Source organism: Sus scrofa, chromosome 5 (genome assembly GCF_000003025.6).
Source record: "Sus scrofa isolate TJ Tabasco breed Duroc chromosome 5, Sscrofa11.1, whole genome shotgun sequence".
Taxonomy (NCBI): Eukaryota; Metazoa; Chordata; class Mammalia; order Artiodactyla; family Suidae; genus Sus; species Sus scrofa.
Window position 1 is genome coordinate 74032209 of NC_010447.5, and position 23446 is coordinate 74055654.

The 23446-nt window shown below is 38.3% G+C and overlaps 1 long non-coding RNA gene across 1 annotated transcript in view; it reads left to right on the plus strand.

Annotated features, from left to right (window-relative positions):
* Positions 1 to 23446, plus strand: part of LOC106510382 — a 120453-nt gene that overhangs the window by 46799 nt on the left and 50208 nt on the right. The window contains exon 2 of the long non-coding RNA XR_001308832.2: positions 13318 to 13490. This is a non-coding gene — a long non-coding RNA (uncharacterized LOC106510382). The remainder of the gene's footprint in view (positions 1 to 13317; positions 13491 to 23446) is intronic.

Below are 23446 nucleotides of genomic sequence, written 5' to 3' on the forward strand. Positions count from 1 at the left end.
AAGGCACCATTGCTCAATGAATAAAGAAAAGGAATTCTCACCCAAGAAGGGGTATGATGGCGCAGTATACTGTGAAGTCAGTACATGTGATTTTAAATGTGATCTTGCCCCTATATTTTCTGAAGAGATAGTGAAGTTATTCTTGAATTCATACATAATACTTTAGAATTGCTAAATATGCTTTTCTTTTGTCTCCTGAGATAAATGAAATACTTATGTGTCCAAGGGTCAAACATGAAATTAAAAGTTAAGTGGTTACTTAGGCACTGCTGTGCTTTTACTGACACAATTAAATTATGCCCTCTTCCCTTACCCACCTCCAGAGATTTTTTGATGGCCTTGCATTTTTCAGGTTTTTTGAAAATGCAGGTTTTTTTATTTTTTGGTAATGCAGGATGAAAAAAGGAGGATTCTTAAATCCTTCTAGGCATTGAAATCTAATTTTTAGAGTGGTATTATGTTAATAATAATTACTAGTCTTTATTGATACCAGGTGCTAGATAGTCTGCTAAACATCGTATGAACATGATTTAATTTAATCCACAGAGCTACCCTATGGGGTAGGTACTATTTTATTGGATCTTGTACACATGAGGAAATTTGGGCACAGAAAGGTTAAGTAATTTACTTAAAGTCTTGAAGCTAGTAAAGGGCAGAGTTGGGATTTGAACCTGGGCCAATGAACCTAGGTAGAGTCATGTTCATAACTATGGCTTGATAGTGCCTTCATTCTTGACCAATCAGGCAGTCATTTAAGAGATACTGGATCACAAAGTTAAAGAGCTTGTATGCTATGGTGTGATAGACACTTGGTTGTTTACCCAGCAGTCATTTCTATTTCCTGCCAATTTTGTTTAGGTGTTGGGCAGCCAAGCACTGTCCCAGTCTCAGGAAGTTAAATAGTGATTAGATTAAGCCATGACTGATAACTCCATTGTTTTGCTTTTAGTTGACTTAGGAATGAATGGTCTTGTGACAGAATTCTTGTTAGTAAGACATAAAGACAATTCTACATGATGGCATCTGGAAAAGTATACTTGGCTCTGAAAAAGGATGAGAAAGAAACGCACTCTGACTTCCATTCTTTTTTTTGTTGGCCTTACCCATGGCATAAGGACGTTCCCAGGTATTGAACTTGCACCACAGCAGTGATCCAAGCCATAGAAGTGACAATGCCAGATCTTTAACACACTGAGCCTCTAGGGAACTCTAGTCCTCCATTCTTAATTAAGATTGATGGGTGGAATGTGCAGCTTGGAGCAGCTGCAGCCAGCTTGAGACCATGAAGACGTAAGATTGAAGAAGACAGACCATTGACATTGGCAGAAAGAACTTGAGTCCTTGCAGATGTCATTAAGCTGCTGCATTAATTACTCCTGGAACCTCTTTGCCTCTAAACTTCTTACTTTGGACAAAATAAGTGCGCCCCATTGATTAAGCCATTTTGAGTGGAGTTTTCTTTCTTTTTTTCTTTCTTTCTTTTTTTTTTTTTTTTGTAGTTCAAAACATCCTAATTGATACATCTGGGTTCCAGACCACATTGCCCTCTCATATCCACATTTATCCTCTTATAGGTGAGATCACGTTGTGCTTTTCTTTATAGTTTTTGTTAGGTTAGAAACTCGCTATAAGATTTTCTAAACAGATGTTTGAGACTTTCCCAAACAGAGGTATTATGAACAATCGTGGATAGTTTTGACTTGCAGAACTAAATATTTACAGTTTTTCCAAACCTCTAAAGCTGTCCAGGAAGAAGATTGTGAGGGAATGTTCTATCATATACAGGGTGGAATAAACAACACACACGAGAGCCCTCGGGGGCTGTCAAACTACATGACATTTTACACATCTTTAAGGACATCTGCAGAGTCCAGGGCAAAAGGGCCAATGAGAGCTGTGAGGGGGTTTGGGACCCTCCCTGGAGAGTTTTCCCCTCTCCTGGAAGTATCTATTAGTGACCAACAATGCTCATCCACAAACAGACTTGTTATCATCAGGATGCAGTTTAAAGAATTCAAATAGAGGTAGACACCTTTCTCAGTTTGTTTCAAAAATTCTTGACTTCCTTTATCTCTAACCCCATGTGTGAAAGAGACCACAGCTAAACGGAAAGTACTCATGAAATCAAATGACAGTGGAGTTGCCATTGTGGCTCAGCAGGTTAAGAACCCAACATAGTGTCTATGAGCGTGCGGGTTCGATCCCTGGCATCTCTCAGTGGGTTAAGTATCTAGTGTTACCGCAAGCTGCAGCATAGTTTGCAGATGTGGCTTGGATCTGGCTTGGCTGTGGCTGTGGTGTAGGCAGGCGGCTGCAGCTGCAACTCGGCCCCTAGCCTGGGAACTTCCATGTGCTGCAGGTGTAGCCGTAAAAAGAAAAAAATAAGAAAAAAGAAAGTGAAGGGCAGGTCTCACTTTTTATTTATTTGTTTGTTTAGGAAGCAGCTGGAATGCCTCTGAGGGAAGTTAAAGCCGTGATGCCAGGCCTCCTGGGCAGTGGCCTGTTATGACCTGCTGTGATGGGTCTTTGATGTCAGTGGTATGCATGTAACATTTCACAGACGGGTACTCAGAGAGCTTTCTTTTGGAGGGTAACCCCCTGGGGGCGAGGAGCATTTCTTACAGGTGGCTCACTTGGTTTTGTTAGGGGTGGGACATCTCCGACTCCATACTAGTAAACAGGCTTGGGATTATCTCTAGGACTGGCTCAGATAACCTGGTGAATTATGAATGCTGACTTTCCACCCCGCCCCCTGCCCCCAGATCCATGAAACTAAATATACAATGTGTCTGGAGCCCTTCCTGTGGGTCTTGGAGGTGCTCTAACTCCGTCTGCTGACCGTGTAGTATATGTCTCTAGTGTGTTTTGCCTCAGTTAGTGACCCAAGATGGTGAGTTTATCTGTGTATTTATGAGGATGTCTCCCTCAGTAGATGGTAAATTCACGGAGGAAAAAGGCACTTCCAGGTGGCATGGTGTCTGGCACACAATTGCAGATGATCGGTAAACTCCATAACCTACCCCCCCCTGCTTCATTTGCATGTGGTCACAAGACGATCTAGAGACAAAAAAATCCTACCTGGATCCCTTGCCAGAGAATGGAATGGGCTAAGGAGACTCCAACCCAGTTGGTGTTCTGTATGCAGCCAACGATTTCAAGGAGATGGATAGTCTCCTGGAACTGACTTGTCCTGGACAACAAAGGCAAAAAGCCAGATGTGTATTTGTGGAAAATCCATGGTGCTCTTGTTACAACTGAGGAGCCAAAGAGAAAGATCCTTGCTTTTCCTCTAAGCACTGGAATTTGAAATTGGCAGACATATAATAGGGCATGTCTATGGTTACTAAAGAATGGAAAACTAGAAAAATATTAAATCTAGGGTTATAATTAACTGATTAACCACAAATGGTACAAACATTGAAAATCTAATAAGAAAGCTGGCATGCCATGTAGGATTGAGACTTTCATAAAGCTGATCAACATGAAACAGAAATGCATTAAGGGCGGTACTTGTGACTTGACAAGATTAAGGTCCCCCCCCCACCCCTTCCCGTGCCAACCTTAAATCATACCTAATGCAATCCCAGAGGTAAGGAAATTCCCCATATGTCCTGTGCTTCATTATACTTCTCCTGGTGATCAAAATGCAGAATGTTCTCGCGCAGGGTAAAGAAAGCTGCATGGGTATAATTACAAGCAGAATGTCTTTGTTGCAATATATTATTTTATGCTCATAAGGTACCTTCCTTCTCAAAGTGTTCTGGGAAGCATATAAAAATATGAAAACACATTACCTTACGAAGGAAAAGCAACACAGAGTAGATGAAGCAGAGAGCAGAAAGTTGGCTCAGAAAATGAAACTCGACTCCCGTTCTTTGAAAGGGGCCAGGAGATACTGAGGGTTTAAAACAGGCCAAAAGGAGCATTCACTTAAAAATCTAAATTACATTTCAGATCAGACTGGCTTTGTAAGCACTTAACTTTGGGATGGTGTCTGTTAATCCATGCTCAGCTTTTCTTAAACAACTGGCCTTCTATCGGTAAAAATGAATATCTTCCAGTTTTGTTTTCTCCCCACTCACCTTTGCAGCAGAGCCTTACTTCTCAGTATTAAACTTCAGTGAACAGGGACTGGGGGAGAACAGGACATTCAAAGATAAAGACTGTACTTATTAGGTGCTTTAATGGGTATTTCCTCAATAACCTTTCCCCTTCCTTCCCACTCTTGCTTGTAAAGCAGCAGGCTCCAGAAGTGATGGTGTTTCTGGCTTGGGGATATGGGCTTGGGAGAGGGGAGGTATGAAGCCCAGGGAGTGTCTGTGCCGTGGTGTTAGGGCTGTTCATTTCTAGCAGACGGTCACATAAGGGATTAATGGGATTGAAATCTTGAAAGGGAATCCTGATGGTTACCATTGATCCTTGACTTTGTGTGTGGTGCTATTCTAAGTGCTTGGCTTATATAATTTTATTTAGTCCTTATAACAAGCCTATTCGTTAGGTACCTGTCTGCAGTTTAAAGGCCCAAAGAGGATAAATAACAGCTTCAGTAGAGGCCACCGTACCAGCAAGAATGGACCCTGGATTTGAGCCCCAGCAATTCTACCTGGGGCTGAGCTCAATGACCAGCTTCAGCTGCCTCTACTGGTAGCATAAGACCAGACCATGGAGGGCTTTGAACATTGGATTTACTCATTTACCCTTTATTCTCTTTGCAGATCAGTGATTTGGAAACATTTTAGAGGTTGTGCAATGCTCTTTCATATGACATTCTGCCTGTATATAAAACAGCTAAAAGTCAGAGTGCTAATACACTAAGTAAGGACACTGACTATTTAACGAATCAAAGTACACATGCTCTGGTTGAAGTGGGCGAGCCCACAGACCCCATCTACTCAGCTGCGCTCTCTGCGGTGGTCCGGGAGCCTCATCTGTGGTACTCCTAGGGTCCAGGTTGACAGTAAAGGCTCTATGCAAGGGGAATGCTGGAGGTTTTGAATTGAGCAGGGTACCATTGAATGGGGTATTCTCTAGAATAGAGAATAGAATAGGGTCTCTTCCACACTGATATGCAAGATGCAAGGAAGACAGAGTAGGCAGATGACAACCAGTCACAAGGCCCCTGTGGGACCTCAAGCTTGATTTAATGAAGACCTGGTCTAGGTGGTAAGAAGAGAGAAGGAGGTGGAGGTGAAGGGAAAATTAAGCAAAGGATAAATGGTGGACAGAGGAGAATTACAAAAGGAGAGATTGTAAATATTTCATCCAAGAATATTTTTTCATTAAAGAAATTAAATGTCAAGAGTAACAAACTTATGGTTACCAAAGGGGACAGGTGGTGGTGGTGGGGGACCTGCTGTATGGCTCGGAAATCTACGCAATATCCTGTGATCATTTATGTGGGAAAATAATCTGAAAAAGAATGGATGCATGTTCATGTATAACTCAATCACTTTGTTGTACAGCAGAATGATCACAACAAAACTTTGAGAAGTGGAAAAAAAAAGTCATAGGGCCATTTGCTGATTTTTCTCCCCAATTGTCTTCCATTTACTTAATTTCTTTTTAGAGTGATTTTTTTTTTTTGTTCTTTTTTTTTTTTTTTTTTTTTTTTGGTCTTTTTGCCATTTCTTGGGCTGCTTCCGTGGCATATGGAGGTTCCCAGGGTAGGGGTCTAATTGGAGCTGTAGCCGCCGGCCTATGCCAGAGCCACAGCAATGTGGGATCCGAGCCGCGTCTGCGACCTACACCACAGCTCACAGCAACACTGGATCCTTAACCCACTGAGCAAGGCCAGGGATCGAACCTGAAACCTCATGGTTCCTAGTCGGATTCGTTAACCACTGTGCCACAATGGGAACTCCTGTTCAAAATATTTTTTAGGAGTTCCCATCATGGCTCAGCAGTTAACAAACCCAACTAGTACACACGAGGAAGCAGGTGTGATCCCTGACCTTGCTCAGTGGGTTAAGGATCTGGCGTTGCTGTGAACTGTGGTGTAGGTTGCAGATGTGGCTGGGATCCCGCAGTGCTGTGGCTGTGATGTAGACTGGTGGCCAGAGCTCCGAATGGACCCCTAGCCTGGGAACCTCCATATGCCACAGCTGCAGCCCTAAAAAACCCCCCAAAATACAAATATATATATATACATATTTAGTTAAACATTTTTTGTGTTTTCCTTCCATATTTCATTTTAAAATGTAGGTTTAAGATGCAGGATGCATAGAACATGTTGTAATCCACAAGCACTTGGGCATTAACTAAAAAGCACACGATTAATTTAAATCCCAGAATGGTCTGTCACTACTCCCTGATATCAAACAAACAAGAGATGGATTGAGCAGCACCAGACCCACAGGGGGAAATCCTAATATGCGGAGTGAGCGGCAGGCTTGTGGTTCCGCAGCCCTGACTTCAAGGAATGTATTTCTGGTTTTAAGAATCAGTAGAACATTTAAGTTTGGTTGTATCAAGCTCTTAAATCTCTTTCCCCTGTTGATGTCAACCAATCAGATTATGGAATTTTGCAAAAACAAAACCCCAAAAACTTCTGTCCAAAGTGAGATGGATATGTTGCCATGTGGATGGATGAACTTTCCCCCTAAAGAGTACATTATTAGACCCAGAAATATGATCATTTTTAATTGACTAAAGCTGGTCCCTGCAGAAGAGTACTCAACATTTAGTGCTGGCTAATGCATCCACTTGAGAGATAATTGTAGTTCCTGTGATGGATACCATTGTTTTTTAAATGGCCACTAAATTGTTTCAATTAATTTCTTCTGCATTTATGAATAAACATTCATTCTCTTTTGGGCTTTCTAACCTGTCTTTGCCTTGGAAACCCCACCTCATTTCCATCAATCCGTGATTTTTTTTTTTCCCCAGTGGTATGATTTATACACTCAAGATTTTCTAGTTTCTGTTTTTTTCAAAAGCCTATCTCTGGGGACATGATGTTTTTGGATGGTTAGAGCAGTGTATGGGGTGAAATATATGAGAATGGCTGAACAGTAGGAGACATTATTGGAGAACTCTTTGGAAACAAGTTAGAATACTGCCGCAGCTGGGGAGAGGGGCAGAGTCCTAGCACACTCCTGGCTTCAGGATTATTCCAGAAGCTGTACTGAAGTATTTCTTTAAACCACGAGAGTGTGAAATCTTTCTAAAGCTTCTCAGAAAGCAAAGGAGGAATACTAATGAACACAAAGTACAATACAATTCCAATTTTACAGCACACTTAACATTGCTGATAGCTTCTTAGAGCATAATTAAGTCAAATCGGAAGGAGATTCTGGTAGAGCAATAGTCCTCTTGGCTGAGAAAGTGGATACTCATTTAAGTATTATTTACCCTAGGCTGACGACGGCAAGCCAGCACCATGGAGTTTATATGGGGGATTGCAAGAAGCTATTCGAACTGTTTTGAGTATTTAGTGATTTCCTTTATAGTATGAAGAAACATCTACTTTGGGATGAGAGAAGAAAAGGGGCAATTATGTTTGCACACTTAAATTTCTCTCAATAAACGACCAAAAAAAAAAAAAAAAAAAAAAAAGGCAATACTACCCCTCCAAAAATATAACATAGTTTTCAAATAACAAGTTGCTGAAATGAACTAAGGGAGCAGTCTTCTAGAAGAGTTCATTGATTTTCAAAAGCAAATTTCCCTGAGTACTTTACTTTTCCTCTCCTCTTGAGCATCATAAAATGGAAAATTCTTGCAAATGACTTCTCTATTACAACGTTACAATGCTGCTTAAAAAGGAAGGGTAATGTCATTAAACTTTGAAAAGTCAGGAAATCTAACATAACTTCAAATCAATTACTTAGGAAGGTGCTTCTCAACTGTGGTCTTTATCCTGTTGGCTGCTGCTACACCTTTGGGCTCTCAGGGCTCTTACTGCTGGTTTCACAGGAATTCCACTAAATAGGGTCTGCCTGTCAAAACCACCTCCCTTCCACTTCTAGTCTGCCTTGCCCAGCAGCAGTGGACCGGCCATGCGCCCTTGGGAAAGGGATTGAAAATCTGCGCACAGCTCTTTCTTATCTTTCCTCATCCCACCTCTTTCAGTTTTAAAGACCTTATTACATCCTAAAGTTTCTGATGTACTGATCAAAATGTTGCAGTGAAGGACAACAGTAATATCCAAAGGGCTTGTGTCAGTGAAGGAGTTAAAGGAGACATTTTCCAGGCATTTGGCCTCAAATTAGCACTCTGGAATGTGGGGAATGTTTTAAACATTAAAAAAAAAAAAAAAAAAAAAAGCTGAGTTGTATATTATAATACATGGTAACTTTTTAAATGTTAGGGTTTCATATCACAGAACATACACACTGGAAATTAAATGACCCATTGTTTTGAAACTTATGCTGTTCAGAGCCTTACCTAAGCACTAGTTATAGCTGATTTAAAGACAGGAGGGGAGGCCTCAAATGCCTTGTGTATCATTTGAGGTTCTACTTCCATTACTTTTTATAAAAGCTTGGACGAGCCAAATTCCCAAACATTGGTCTGAAGATTTAGAGCTCATTGTACAATTACCTCTGGATCAGGTCAGTACTGAATTTCTTGAAAGGTGGGGGAAAACAAAATACTAGAGCAAAGAGAGGAACAAATTGATTTTCAATCTGCCATTTTTTGAGAGAGGTTTGTTTTTTTGTACATCAGGTAGGTTTCAAAGAGATTTCTACCGTGGAAAATTTGACTCTAAGCTCTTTGAGTCAAATATATACAAAATATAAAAATATATCCTGTGTCTTTCTGATGAACCTCACATAATTGTGTCCTTTGCTTGGAGGAGGCGGACGGAGATCTTGGAAGAGCACAGAGAGTCTTGTGATGGCACAGCTGTCTGGTCAGTGGTCAGGCTGGCAGTGGCCTGAGGCAATGGCTTTGGAAGGACAGCAAAGCCTGTCTGGTCCCAAAAGGCCTCCCCACACTTTACCATTTCCTCCATTCAGCAACTTCCCCTTCTCTTCACTCCAGCCATTGCTCTTTGATGAAAGTTAAGTTCCCTGCCCTGGACTTGCTTTAGAAGGCCACTTGGAGCTAAGTCCTGGCCAAAGGCGAAATGGAGGGGATCAAACTTTTCATTCCTCTCTTCTGCCCTGTTCTTTTTTTTTCGTTCTCTAGTCTACCTCCTTCAGAAAGAATTTATGATGGTGATTCTTTCATTAATTTATGGACCTGGAATCTTGGGATAAGATTTGATAATTTAGGGAGGGGAAGGAAGAATTCCGGGCCATGATTTGCTTTTTTTCTGCCTCCAACACATGAAGAGACACCATCCTTCTTGAGGTCGGGCCTCCTGTGTTTTCTTAACACCTTCCAAATGATCTAGATTTATCATGGGTTTCTCTATGAAAGACACTAGTTAGCCAGGAAGCAATGCAGAAACAACTGACTTCTCCCCATTCCCCCATTTCCTGGGTAGGGAAGGCTTGATGATAAAAGCAGTAAGCGTTAAGAGTAGAATTACGGTTAGCCAGTGAGTGGGAAACTTCATCCTCTTCAAAATAAGAATGGCTAAAAAGCTTTGCTTAGGGTTTTCCTTCCAGTGGAGCATGATGCAGCAGATAAAAGAAGATGGTTTTAGGTAAGTAAGAGCCCACTGCTGGATCCAAAGGAGGTGCAGAATTAGGTGATGTCAAAGTAAAAAGAGAATTTTACAAGATATAAATGAGTATATCTGAATGCAATGGAGTCCTTCAAGCACCTGCTTATATATCCTCAGGCAGAAACTCTTATAAATAAACCTGATCCATTAGGGCCTTTTGAAAGCTCACCTAAAATTGTCCTTGTCTATTAGATTGCACTCTCATTTTAGGAAGATAATAGAACCTGCCAGAACATTTGAGAAGAGAACATAAATAGTGATCAAATTTGTCTTATTCAAGATTTCTATCACATATCATCTACCATCTATCTATCTATCTATCTGTCTGTCTGTCTTTGTCTATCTGTCTATTTATCATCATCATCTATCATTTATTGACTTATTTTTTGCTATGAATTTAGAATACTTGATGGTGTCTAAATTGTCATATAACAAATGTAAACTGGCATGACATTTCTTCGGACATTAGGCCATATTCTATGTTTTGGGTTTTCAGGCATCCTAGAAAGTTTTCCCCTACTCCCGTAAAATTCCAGCAATAATGCTGACCATGGTTCTAATGCATAAATGTCATTATTTTGCTGTATTATAAATAAGCTTATTTAGAACCCTTTAGAGAATAGAACTGAAAATGAGACGAGTAGAAAGTTGCCTAAGGAGTCCTAAGTTTCAAGGGGGAAAGGAGTAAGAACAGTGGAATTTGGAGTCTCACAGTCCACTTTATAATTATGTTCAGCTATTGCCATAGATATCCTATAGGTGAATGAAGAAAGCTCTTAAATGATGGATGATCTTATGTGCTCCTCGTATGCGTGGGGAAGTACATTCAGTACCTTAATTAATGTGGGTTTTGGAGACCTCTTCACGCAGAGGAGCCTTGGTTTTAAGATGGGAAGGTGGCTGTATCAAGGAGAAATACTCTGTTGTTTGTGTCGGTCACCACGAGGTAGACAGAGGTCAAAAAAGCAGGGTATGCAGGGAGCAGGAACTAATCTTAACAATTTTATGGATAGAAAGAGTGAAAACTTACTTTCTGCAGACCTGGTTCTAGAAAACGTCAGTATAACAACCATGGTACATATTAACTACAATAATATGCTCCTGAATCATTTAACAGTATTGTCTTATTCTTTTATTCTTGGTATTAGATTTTTTTATTCCCTGTTAAATATTTAAGTCTTCATAGGCATTGGCTCTATGGTCTAAGTACCAACCTAGATCTTTGTGCAACTCCATCATTAGAATAAATTGGTAGAAGTGGAATTCCTGGGGATTTTGATGCTTATCAACAATCTGTAATCTAGTGGGGTTGTACTGATGTATATAGTTACCAATAGTGTTTTTTCCCTCACATACTTGCCAATAATAAATATTCTAATTCTTTTAATATTTGTTTATGTTGGAGGTGAACAAATTAGATACCTAATTAATTATGTTAGCTTTTGGAAGCAAATACTTTATTTTCATTTATTCTTTTTACAATAACAGACTTAAGGCTACAAATTTTCTTCTAAGCACAGATTTTACCATTCCTTTTGAGAGTTAGCTCCCATTGTTGTTATTCTTTAGTTTATATTAATAATTTTAAAAATGTTTAGTTTGAGTTACTTATGAGTAGTTGAAAATTGGTATATAGTCGTTCTTGATTGAAATGAAATGAAAATATTTAAAAAAATCACATGATGAAGCCCATGGAAGTTTTTTGAAATTTTATTTATATAGCATTTCATTTTTTGCTTTGGTAAACGTTTCAAGGACATTTTCTGTTTGCAGAGTTTAGGGTATCTATTACTAAGGCTCTTAATGTTATCTAAAATTTATATTCTTTTGCACTGTCTATTTAATGTGTCAGAGATAAGCCCACTGACAATTGCATTCTTAAAAATTATTTTTGTGTTTCTAATATTTTTGATTATATATTTTGAAATTTGATATTTGGCTTTTAGTTCTGTAATGTCTTCACTGTAGAGTATAACTTTCATTGACATAAAATAGCTCTCTTTTCTTCTATTAATGCTTTTGACTTGAATTCTACTCTTTTTGATATTAATGGGACTACTTCTCTTCTTTTTGAATATTTTTATGCTGTCTTAATTTAGTGTGTCTTGTAAATAACAAACACAGTTGTGGTTTTGTGTGTGTGTTTTGTTTTGTTTACTTACAATTAGAGAAAATGCTTGGCTTTTATGGAGGAGTTTGATTCACTTATTTTTTCATAACTGGTATGTATGGCTGTACTTCTGCATTTTATTTTCTGTCTGCGTGCTGTCCTCTCTTTTGTTCTTTCCTAACTTTACGATATTGATTAGATGTTCTTAGTTTTTTTGTCCCACTGCTTTGGAAGTTATGAGCTCCATATTTACATAACTAATGATTATTTTAAAAATTTAAATACTACATTTCAACCTGTATTTGTCAATCAACATAAAGAATGAAACAGTATCTGATTATTCTTTCATAGCTGTATATGAAAATTTCATATTTTTTAGAAACACCATCTCCCCAGTTTTTCTTAAAAAGTTTTGTGTTATTAGATCTTAAAGCAATCCATATCAGGGTATAATGGAGAAAAGTATAAGAAGATAGAATAAAAAGATAGAAGTTGTTTATAAATAATGTTAGAAGCAAAAAAATTACATTAGGCAGCTAGGGAGAGGGGCTAATTTGAGCAATAATCTCTTTGAAAAAAATTAAAGATTTTATTTTAGGTTGAATGGCGTAAGATGGCTGGACATACTTTCACCAAATTTGCTTGTTTGGGATGGTCTGATTAAAAATAGAGACCAGGTGGTGGGGCCACCAGCAAGAGACACCTCAGTGAGTTCAGCCTCCAGACTGGTGACCCATATGGGGTTGCAACCGAGATGTTCCATGCAAGCAGGTCTCAGGGAAACCTAGTACAAGATGAGCCGAAATGGGGTTTCATCTGTTTCTTGATGCATAATTAGCAACTCAGAAAAACCCACTACAGCAACAGTAAACTTGAATACACTGTAGGGATCAGGTAAACCCGTTCCACAAATCCTAGGTTTCAGAGTTTATTTATTTATTTTTATTTTAATTTTTTTGTCTTTTTGCCTTTTCTGGGGCTGCTCCCGCAGCATATGGAAGTTCCCAGGCTGGGGGTCTAATTGGAGCTGTAGCCGCTGGCCTACTCCACAGCCACAGCAATGTGGGATCTGAGCCATGTCTGCAACCTACACCACAGTTCACAGCAAAGCTGGATCCCCAACCCACTGAGCAAGGTCAGGGACTGAACCCGCAACTCATGGTCCCTAGTCGGATTCGTTAACCACTGAGCCGCGACAGGAACTCCCAGAGTTTAGATTTAATATGATGGATGGGAACCTGTTTCTGGTTCCAAGAGAGAAGTAAAATCTGGACCAAACAGCATCCATTAGTCTCCTCTGCCTCTATTAGTTCCTTGGAAAATTCTAAGAGCAATCATACATTTCCCACCCTTGTGTTCACCATAGGAAATGTTTTCCTATATAGGACTTATGGATGCATAGGCAATGTGACTTCCACAATACATTTTGTTTAAATTTTAATTATTAGGATTTTAATTCCACAAAGATGTAGTTCTTATGAAACATTCTACCTCTTCATGAAAGAGTCGCAATTTGGGACCATCATAGTATATTCTGGTTCCTGTAAACTAACAGAAAATTTATACTCTTTTTTTTTTTTTGCTTTTATAGGCATCTCTTTAATTGCCTAATAAGATCTATGGTGAAACTATGACTTGCCTGACCAGTCTTCTGTTTACGGAAAAGGTTAAAAAATGATCTAAGAACACTGTTTTGGAAAGGAACCAACTCTTACTTCATCGGGAGTCAAAGCAAAAGGAAGAATCCAGAAGTATCAGTTGAAGGTAGTGAGTGGGAGTGTGTGTGTGTGTGTGTGTGTGTGTGTGTGTGTGGCGGGGGCACAGGGCAGGGGTGTGTTCATAACTGATCTGAAGGAAAACAATTGGGAAGGGTAAAGTCCACTGAGTTTGGTTTTTGAACAGCTTGGCCTGTTTTGTGTCAGTAGACAACCTCTGAGATTATATGCAAAATCTTTCTAAACCAGGGCTATTATGACATAACTGTTACCCAACCAAATGGCAATATTTGCAATATCAGCATGGAGCATCCCACCTCCCATTATCCAACTATCTAAAATGCTATTCATTTTCCTTGGTGAGACCTTTTCTGATTCCTCAAATCAGAATGTTTTGTCCTTTCATTCGACTCCCCACAATATGTTGCTTGTCTACTCACTGTAGCATTTTATGAGGCATAATTTACATACAATAAAATTCACTCTTTTAAAGTGCATATGTTGGTGCAACTGTAACATTTCTGTAGCTATTATTACAGTCAAGGTATAGAACATTTCCATCTTCCTCAAGCCCCGTTAGAGTCAATCACCTCCATCTACCCCAAGATTCCAGCAGGCAGTGCTCTCTTTCCTGTCCTCACAGGTTTGTTTGTTTGTTTTTTTAAAGTGTCTTAGGAAGGCAGCATGGCATAGGTGCTATTTGATGCAGAGGTTAAGAGAATGAATCTGTCCCTATAGTTTCGCCTTTTATAGGATGTCTTAGAAATAGAACCGCACAGCTTATAGTATTTTTAGTCTTTTAAAAAAAATTTGGCTGCACCCATGGCATGTGGAAGTTCTGCAGCAATGCTGGATCTTTAACCTATTGTGCTGGGCCAGGGATTGAACCCGCACCCCTGCAATGATCCAAGATGCTGCATTTGGATTCTTAACTCACTGTATCACAGTGCGTTTTTAGTCTTTTATTTCTGGCTTCTTTTCCTTAGCACAATGCTTTTAAGTTGTCCATGTCGTTGCATATGTCAAGTGGTCAATTTTTTTTTTATTGTGTTGTATTCCATTTTTTTTGATTACCACAAATTGTTTAGTGCTCTTTATCTTCATTAAAAGTAAACTTGTTACTTATAGACAGATGGTGACATTTATCTTATACAAGGCATGTCATAGGTGCAGAGGGTAAAAAAGTTAAGACACAGTCCTGATATTTCTGAGAGTTTTATATAAGCAGATGATATTAGTATAATAAGGCTGGGACAGAAGAGGCACATTTAGAATAAATTGAGCTTTTCAAGAGAATAAAATTAGCTTAGAAAAGAAAGGTGGAGAAAAGCAGGAGAAGAAGAGGAATGAGCATGAATAAAGGCATGAGGACATATAACAGCATAGATAATTCTCAGGACTTGCCTGAGATGTCAAAGGAGGCTAAGAAAATACGTAGTAGGCAGCTCTTAGGAGACTTGGAAGGTGCTTGTTCTTTATTATTGTCATGTGAGGGCGTCTTTGTTTGTTTGTTTGTTTTAGGGCCATACCTGCGGCATATGGAAGTTCCCAGGGTAGGGGTCAGATCAGAGCTGCAGCTGTCAGCCTATGCCACAGCCAGAGCAACACCAGCTGCATCTGCAACCTATGCTGCAGCTTGGGGCAGCAGTGAATCCTTCAATCACTGAGCGGACCTAGGGATCAAACCCACAGTCTCATGAATACTAGTTGGGTTCTTAACCTGCTGAGCCACAAAGGGAACTCCTGATGTATTTGAAGATGGGAGGGAGTCTGATTTGTGTTTTAGACTAGATTTAGTGTGGCAAATGGAGTACAAAAACAAAATCAAACCCATAGTTTTAGCTGGTCTTTGCTCTGTTGCTGACCCGTGATAGTGAGGACCTGAAACAGAAGAGGAATCTAAAGGGTAGAGAAGTAAGAATCAATTTGAGAAAACTAGGAAAGGAAAGACCTTTGTTATTGAGCGATTATAGGCAGAAAGTCCTAGCACGACAGAAAGAATGACTCCCACGTTTTCAGAAAGCATGTTTCAATGGATATTCGAGTAGCTTTGAGGAAAGGAGGTGATTTTAGACTTAGTTTTGGACATAGTGGGTTTGAGGGGCCTAGTTTGCTTTCAAGAGGAGATTTTCAGTAGGCATTTGTGTTTATGAATCTTGACTTATGTTTGAAGATAAGGCTGCGTTTAGGAATAATTAGCATATAAATGAAATATATGAAAATGGAAGATTTAAAGTTCTTGGAGAGTAGGGATAAAAATTCTATTCGTGTCTGTGTTTTTCATGGCTCACAATACAGAGCCTGAAATGCGGAAGATGCCCTGAAATATTTGTTGAGAAGATGAATGAATAAAAGCCTATTTCCAAATGAAATTCTGTGTTCTGCCTTGCACTCAGGAATTCAGGGGATTTAGACATATAACTAAGGCATGGAATTGCATGACCTAGTTAAAAGCAGCTGGATAACGTTCTCTAGCTATGGCAGAGAGAGCTTTGTGCAATGAACGAACAATCACCTTATAGTTATTTTCTGCTTCTGGGTTGTTGAGAGAAAGAGAGATGGCCACCTGGAGCCTGGATTGCGTAGGGTGCCAAACCACCACTATGTCTACCGTTAAGTTCTACCCTGATTAGACCAGAACCGGGTAAATGAATGTTTCATCTTGCATCTTTCTACATAAACAGATGTCCTTTACCCACAGATAAATTTAGAAAACCGTGTGGTTTTAAAGACAAGGGAAGCTATTTTTTCGACTTAGGAAAAAGGTGGCTGCTCATCGTCACTCTTAAAGACATGTTTATTTTTTAAAACCCAGGTAACCAATCCCAGCTCTTCTAAGAAGCCTTCTGAGATCCTGCCAGTTGGAATTAATCTCTATCTACCACTTAGTGTTACAGTATTTGTTTTAGAAACTGCGTGATACATTGGAAAGAGCCTGGATTTGGGGGTTATGTAGTCATAGGTCCTATCTTGGTGTGGGTAGTTAAATTTCTCTGAGTCTCACTCTCCTTATCTGTAAACTGCCAGTAATAATGTATACTGGGGTGGGAGGGGGCCTGTGAAATAATCGTTTCCCATTTTTAAGCTCCAAACCTTGAAAGATAATAGGAGACAGATGGGCTTAACATGAGAGTTGTTCCTTCCCAATTCATTAATCTGTCAAGCCTCTCCTTCTTTTGCAAGAGGCTGATGAAGAAGCTGCTAGGGTGAGTCATATGCTTTTCTTTCCTTTGGAGCAGACTAGGAATGGGGAATAAGTATTTCCTTATAAAAATACTTTTTTTTTTTTTTTGTTCAATCCCAGCAGAACCCTGAGGCTTTCCTTTTATTTTATTTTTTTTAGATTTTTTAAAAAAATTAATTTTATTGGAGTACAAATAAAATTGGACTTACAATGTTGTATTAATTTTGGGTTTATAGAAAAGTGAATCAGTTGTACATATAATTATATCCATTCTTTTTTCCCTTTTAGGTTATTACAAACTATTGAGTGGATTTTCCTGTGCTATACAGTAGGGTCTCGTTTAATTATCTATTTTATACAGTGGTGTGTATATGCTATTCCTACCCTCACAATTCTTCCCTCCTCTCAATGGTTTCACTTACGGTAACTCTAAGATTGGTTTTGAAATGTTAGGAACAAATCTCATCTGTTTCATTAATGTTAGATATTGAATTTCTCTCCAGAATTATTATACTTCTTTCCCCATATGATCTTTAGATATTGTAGGGCCATACGCTTTTTTTTTAACTTAAAAATAACGTCTAATTTGAAGTATAAATATATGTACAGAAAGGTACAAAAATCACATATATACAGCTTGGAGTTTCTGTTGTGGCACAGCAGAAACGAATCCAACTAGGAACCATCAGGTTGCAGGTTCGATCCCTGTCCTTGCTCAGTGGGTTAAGGATCCGGTGTTGCTGTGAGTTGTGATGTAAGTCGCGGATGCAGCTTGGATCCAGCGTTGCTGTGGCTCTGGCGTAGGCTGGCAGTTACGGCTCTGATTAGACCTCTAGCCTGGGAACCTCCATATGCCGCGGGTGTGGCCCTAGAAAAGACAAAAAGACAAAAAAACCCCAAAAAACCCAAACCCCCCCCAATCCAAAAACAAATATATAGCTTGAGGAACACATCTGTGTAACCATCACCCTTATTAAGCAATAGAACACTGCTTGCATCCTAGAATACCCTCTTGAGTGCCCTTCTGGAGCTAAGGTAACCATTAGTTTTATTGCTAACCCTTATATTAGTTTTGTCTTTTGTTTGCAGTGTGTTTGTGCATGGTCTTAATCTGCTCAAGTTAGGTACATGAGCTGCATTTACTTTGTTTTGTATAAAAGTAAAGGGTTCATTTTTACTTGCTGTATCATTTTCTCTTGCATAAACATATTACCATTTATTTATGGAATTGATTAATGGACATGTGGATTGTTTCCTGTCTTTTGCTATTATGAATAAAGTTAAAATGAAGAGCCCTGAACATTTTTTGGATATTTGAGTACATACAAAAGGAGGGAGATTGTTGTGACAGTGTAATACGTATTTAACTTTGGTAGATAATGCAAAAATATTTTTCCAAACGGTTGTACCAGTTAACATTCTCACCAGCAGGGTAGGAGAATTCTACTGCTCCGTATCATCATCAACACTAGGTAATCTCAGTCTTCTGAATACTAATTACTCTGTTGAGCGTGTTGAGATATCTCATGTGGTTTGAGTTTGCGGTTACCTGATGTTAAATAATAGAGTTAAGAAACTACTCATTACAGGTTTTTTTTTTTTTTTTTCATTTAGCATTCTCTCATGTAAAATTCTTGTTCATGTTTTTCATCTATTCTTACGAAATTATCTGTATTTTGTTATTGACTTGCAATTTAACTTAGAACCCAATGTAATTATGATTAATGCTTTTTCATGTCCTAGTTTAATAAATTATTGACTACTTCATGTCATTAAGATATATTTGTCTATTATCTTCTAGAAGATTTCCCTCCCTTTTATATATATATATATATATTTACATTACTCATAGAATTCATTTTCTGTGTATGGCTTGAGATAGTGTCCACGTTTGTTTTTTATGTGCATAACCAACTGAGCGGGAATCTTTATTAAGAAGAACATTTTTATGAGCTCCCTCATGGCTCAGTGGGTTAAGGATCTGGTGTTGTCACTGTGTGATTCTGGTTACAGCTGTGGTGCAGATTCGACCCTAGCCCATGAACTTCTTCATGCTGCAGGTGCAGCACCCCCAGCTCCCGCAAAAGAACATCTTTTACATTTTCCAATTGTTCATTAGTTTATATACAGAGATTTGTTTCTGGACTTTCTATTATATTCCATTGTTCTGTTGATATAGTCTTTATTATCATGATGTCTTAAAGCCATTGATTTGCACTGTGTTGATGGCTTGTGGCATATTTTTCTTCAAGATTGTCTTGGTTATTCTTAGCCCACAGCACTTCCATGTACATTTTAGAATTATCTTGTCAATTTCTGCAGAAATATCTCTTGGCATATTTTAAAAAAGTTTTAAACTTTGTAATGATTTTATGCTTACAGAAAAATTGCATAAATAATAGAATTCTTGTATGACCTTTATCCAGTTTCTCGAATTAACATCTTACTAGGGTACATTTATCAAAGCTAAGAAACTGACAGTGATATATTACTGTTAACTAAGTTCCAGACTTCATTTGGATTTAACTAGTTTTTCCCACTAATGTCCTCTTTCTTTCTAGGATTCAGTTCAGCATACCACATTATGTTTATTTGTCATGTCTGTCTAGTTTCCTGTGGTCCATGATGGTTTCTCAGCCTTTATTTTTTATCAAGATTTTGATAGTCTTAAGAAGTACTGATGAAGTTCCCGTCGTGGCTCAGTGGTCAACGAATTCGACTAGGAACCATGAGGTTTCAGGTTCGATCCCTGGCCTTGCTCAGTGGGTTAAGGATCCAGTGTTGCCGTGAGCTGTGGTGTAGGCCACAGATGCGGCTCGGATCAGGTGTTGCTGTGGCTGTGGTGCAGTTGCAGTGGCCACAGCTCCAATTAGACCCCTAGCCTGGGAACCTCCATATGCCGTGGGTGCGGTCCTAGAAAAGACAAAAAAAAAGAAAAAAAATACTGATGAATTTTTTTGTAGAATGTTTCTAATCTCGGTTTTTCTGTTGTTTTCCCTATGATTATTCTGGGGTTTGGGGAACTAATGCAGCAGGGTTCACATCTCATCACACTCTGTCAGGGAATACCTGATATTCACATGAAATTGCCATAAACCACATCACTTGGTTAGTGTTTGCCAGGTTTCTCCATTTTAAAGTTACATATTTTTTTCATACACTATTCTTTGGAAGTGAGTCATTAAGTCTTGCCCACCCTGGAGGTGGTGCTGAGAGGGTGATATTAACCTCTGCCTCCTGTAGGATGCACTATCTTCACATATTATTTTGAATTCTTCTGTAAGAAAGATTTATCTCTTTTATTTACTCATTCATTCATCCATTCCTTCATATCTGTATGGACTCAGGTTTCTTATATTTGGACTCAGGTTTCTTATATTTGAGGCTATAATCCAATACCACTTTATTTTGTTGCTCAAATTTGGCCTTGGGGAAATTTTTCAGTGGGGTCCTTGTGTCCCTTTGATGTCTATATCATTTTGTTTTTTAAGCCATTCCTTACTTTTTGGTACTGCAAGATACTCTAGGTCCATCTTGTATATTCCCCACCTCAGTTCCTTTTATTGGAGAATGGTAGTTAGAAATACAGATCTGGGCATTGGGTATGCTCATGGGTACCAATGAAGGCCTAGGCCCTCTTAGTGAATAGTACTAAAAATAATATATTTATATGTAAACAAATATGCACACACACATATATATATGCAAATGTATTTATCTACCTATATCTATGAATACCAACCCATGAATATAAACATCAACAGCTGTTCTGTATCTTTCCATGTATGTATAGATGTATGTATGTATCTAGATAGATAGATAGATATGGACTAAACATGAGTTTGTACTGATATTTCTGACTCCAATCCAGTACGTCCAGATTCATTTTAGTCTTCTTTGCTTGTTCATCTGTAATCCTCTCCTGGTGAGAAACCTGGTACTCAGCATGTATTATCTATTTCTTTCTTTCATAAGTATATGATTAAGGCAGTTTCAGAATTATTTGCTTTATCTAAGAAATTATCTCTACAAGAAAAATTTTGTCAACTAGAGTACAGTGTTCATGTATATTCCCTTTTGTATGTAGCCTTATAATTTTTAGTAAAAACATCACTTTTCAAATGTTTGAATTAGTTTGCACACACTAATATTCACTCTTTGTAATGTACAATTCTGGGTTTTGGCAAATGCTCAGTCATGTGTCCGTCACCCCAGAACAGTGTTTCATGCTAGGGTACCTCTGTAAGTCTCTTTGTAGTGAACACTTCCCCAACCCCTAACCTCTAGCAATTACTAATTTGTTTTTATTCCTTACGGTTTTACCTTTTCATGAATGTCATATGAATGAAATCATACACTTGTAGTCTTTTGGATCTAGTTTCTTTCACTGAATACAAAGCATTTAAATTCATCCATGTCCACATGTAAATCACTAGCTTCTTCATTTTTATAGTTGCATAGTATTTCAGTGTATGGATAGTGTCATAGTTTATCCGTTCCCCTGTTAAAGGACATCTCAGTTGCTTCCAGTTCTTAGCAACTTCCAGTTCTTAGTAAAGCTGGTAGAAACATTCACATAGCAGCTTTTGTTGGACATAAATTTTCAAGTCACTTTGGTAAATTCCTAGGAGTGTGATTGCTGAGCAGTATGGTGGTCTGTGTTTAACTTGATAAGAATGGCCAAATGTTTTCTAAAGTGTTTAGGGGTTTTTAATCACAAATGTATGTTGAATTTTTTTTCATGCCTTTTTCTGCATTTATTGAAGTAATCATATAATCTCTATTGCTAACTTTCGTTTTCTTAGTGTGGTGAATTACTTTGATTGATAACATTTTTTCCTTTCTTTCTTTTTCTTAAGGGTCGTGCCTACAGCATATGAAAGTTCCTGGGCCAGGGGTAGAATTGGAGCTGCAGCTGCTGACCTGTACCACAGCCACAGACACAGCCAGAGCCATGGTAGATCAAAGCTGCATCTGCAACCTGTGCTGCAGCTGCAACATCACACAAATTTTGAGACGTTATGGTTTTTGTTTTCCACTTAGTTGAATATATTTTCTAATTTCTATTAGGATTTCTTCCTTGACCCATAAGTCATTTGGAAATAAACTGCTTAATTTCCTAAAATTGCATCTTTCACATTTTTCTTATGATTTTTAATTTAATTACACATTAGAAAATAATCTGCATGTTTTCAAGCTTTTGGGATTTATTAAACTTTTTTGGCTTGGTATATGGTTCATTTTGGTATATATTCTTTGTACTCTTGAAATGAATTGTTATTTCGTACAGTCAATATTAATTAGATGCACCTACGTTTATACCCTTTATATTGTTCTTTATTCCTTCCTGTGTTTTTCATACTATCATCTTATTCTTTCTTCCTGAAGTACTTGCTTTAATGTTTCCTTTAATGTGATCTAATTTTATTTGTCTGAGAATGTCTTCTTTGCCTGAGCTTTTGAGAAATATTTTTGTTGGAAATAGATTCTAGATTGGCATTTAGTAATTAATGAGTTTCTTTCAGTAGTTGTTTGAATTCCATTGTTTTCTGTCAAGTAGTCAGCCCTCAGTCTTACTTTTTAAAAATAAATATTTCTTTTCCCCCCTCTGCTTGCTTCAAAATTTTCTTTGTCTTTGGTTTTCAGCAGTTTTATTATTATTTTTTCAGATTTATTCTGATTAGACTTGTCATACTCTTCAACTTTGTGGCTTGATAGCTTCTTTCAATGTTGAAACTTTTAAGGACATTATTTTCTCAAAATTACTTTTGAACTATTCTTTCTTCTTCTTCTGGGATTCTAAACACCATCCTGAAATGCCTTGTCTTCTACATTCCCCTCTCCTATATTTTTCCACCCTTTTGCTTTGTGTGCAGCAGCCTGAATATTGATTTTGACCTTTGGTTTCACTACTAATCTCTTTGTGTCTGTTTCTTTGTTAACGTACCTATTAGTTTTAATTTTAGCTAATGATTTTCTCAGTTCTGGAATTTTTATTTGATTTTTTTGAATAAAATTCTCCATCTCTTCATCTCATTTCTTCAGCACATGAGTAAGATATTTCTAAAATTACATTTCTAATAACATCTTTTCTTCGTCTTCTTTTTTGTCTTTTTGTCTTTTCTAGGGCTGTACCCGCGACATATGGACGTTCCCAGGCTAGGGGTCGAATCAGAGCTGTAACCTCTGGCCTATGCCAGAGCCACAGCAACGCCGGATCCTTAACCACTGAGCGAGGCCAGGGATCGAACCCTCACTCTCATGGTTCCTAGTCAGACTGTTAACCCCTGAGCCATGATGGGAACTCCTTAACATCTTTTCTTTATGGGTCTATTTTTGTTTTATTTATCTTGGTTTTTGGCCACATAGCCTTGATTTCTGATAGGCCTTGTGATGTTTGATTGATTGCAGGACTTTAGATAGGAACAACTGTAGAGATAAACTGAGCCTTTGGATAGTGATTTCTGCGTCCCTAGAGGATTCAGTTTTGCATCTGTCAGGCAGTGAGGTATGAGTCAATCCCTTTAATTCAATCACCAATTGAGTTAATTCAAATCTGGGATTCAATCTTTGCAAGCACTCATTTAATTTTGGTTTCTCTCTTTTCCTAAGGTGAAGGACTTTGCAGGCTGAAAGGAAGGTCTGGGTAGTTTAATATAAACTTTTCCTTTTTTAACTCCAATATTTGTCCCTAAGTTATAAAACTGTGAGAAGTTTGCTCAGCTTTTTAGCCTCTTCAGCTGTACTTTTTGCTCAGCTTCCTGATTAGCTCAGTAGTCACTTGGGAACCAAAGAGCCCCGATTTAAGCGGAAAAGCAGGA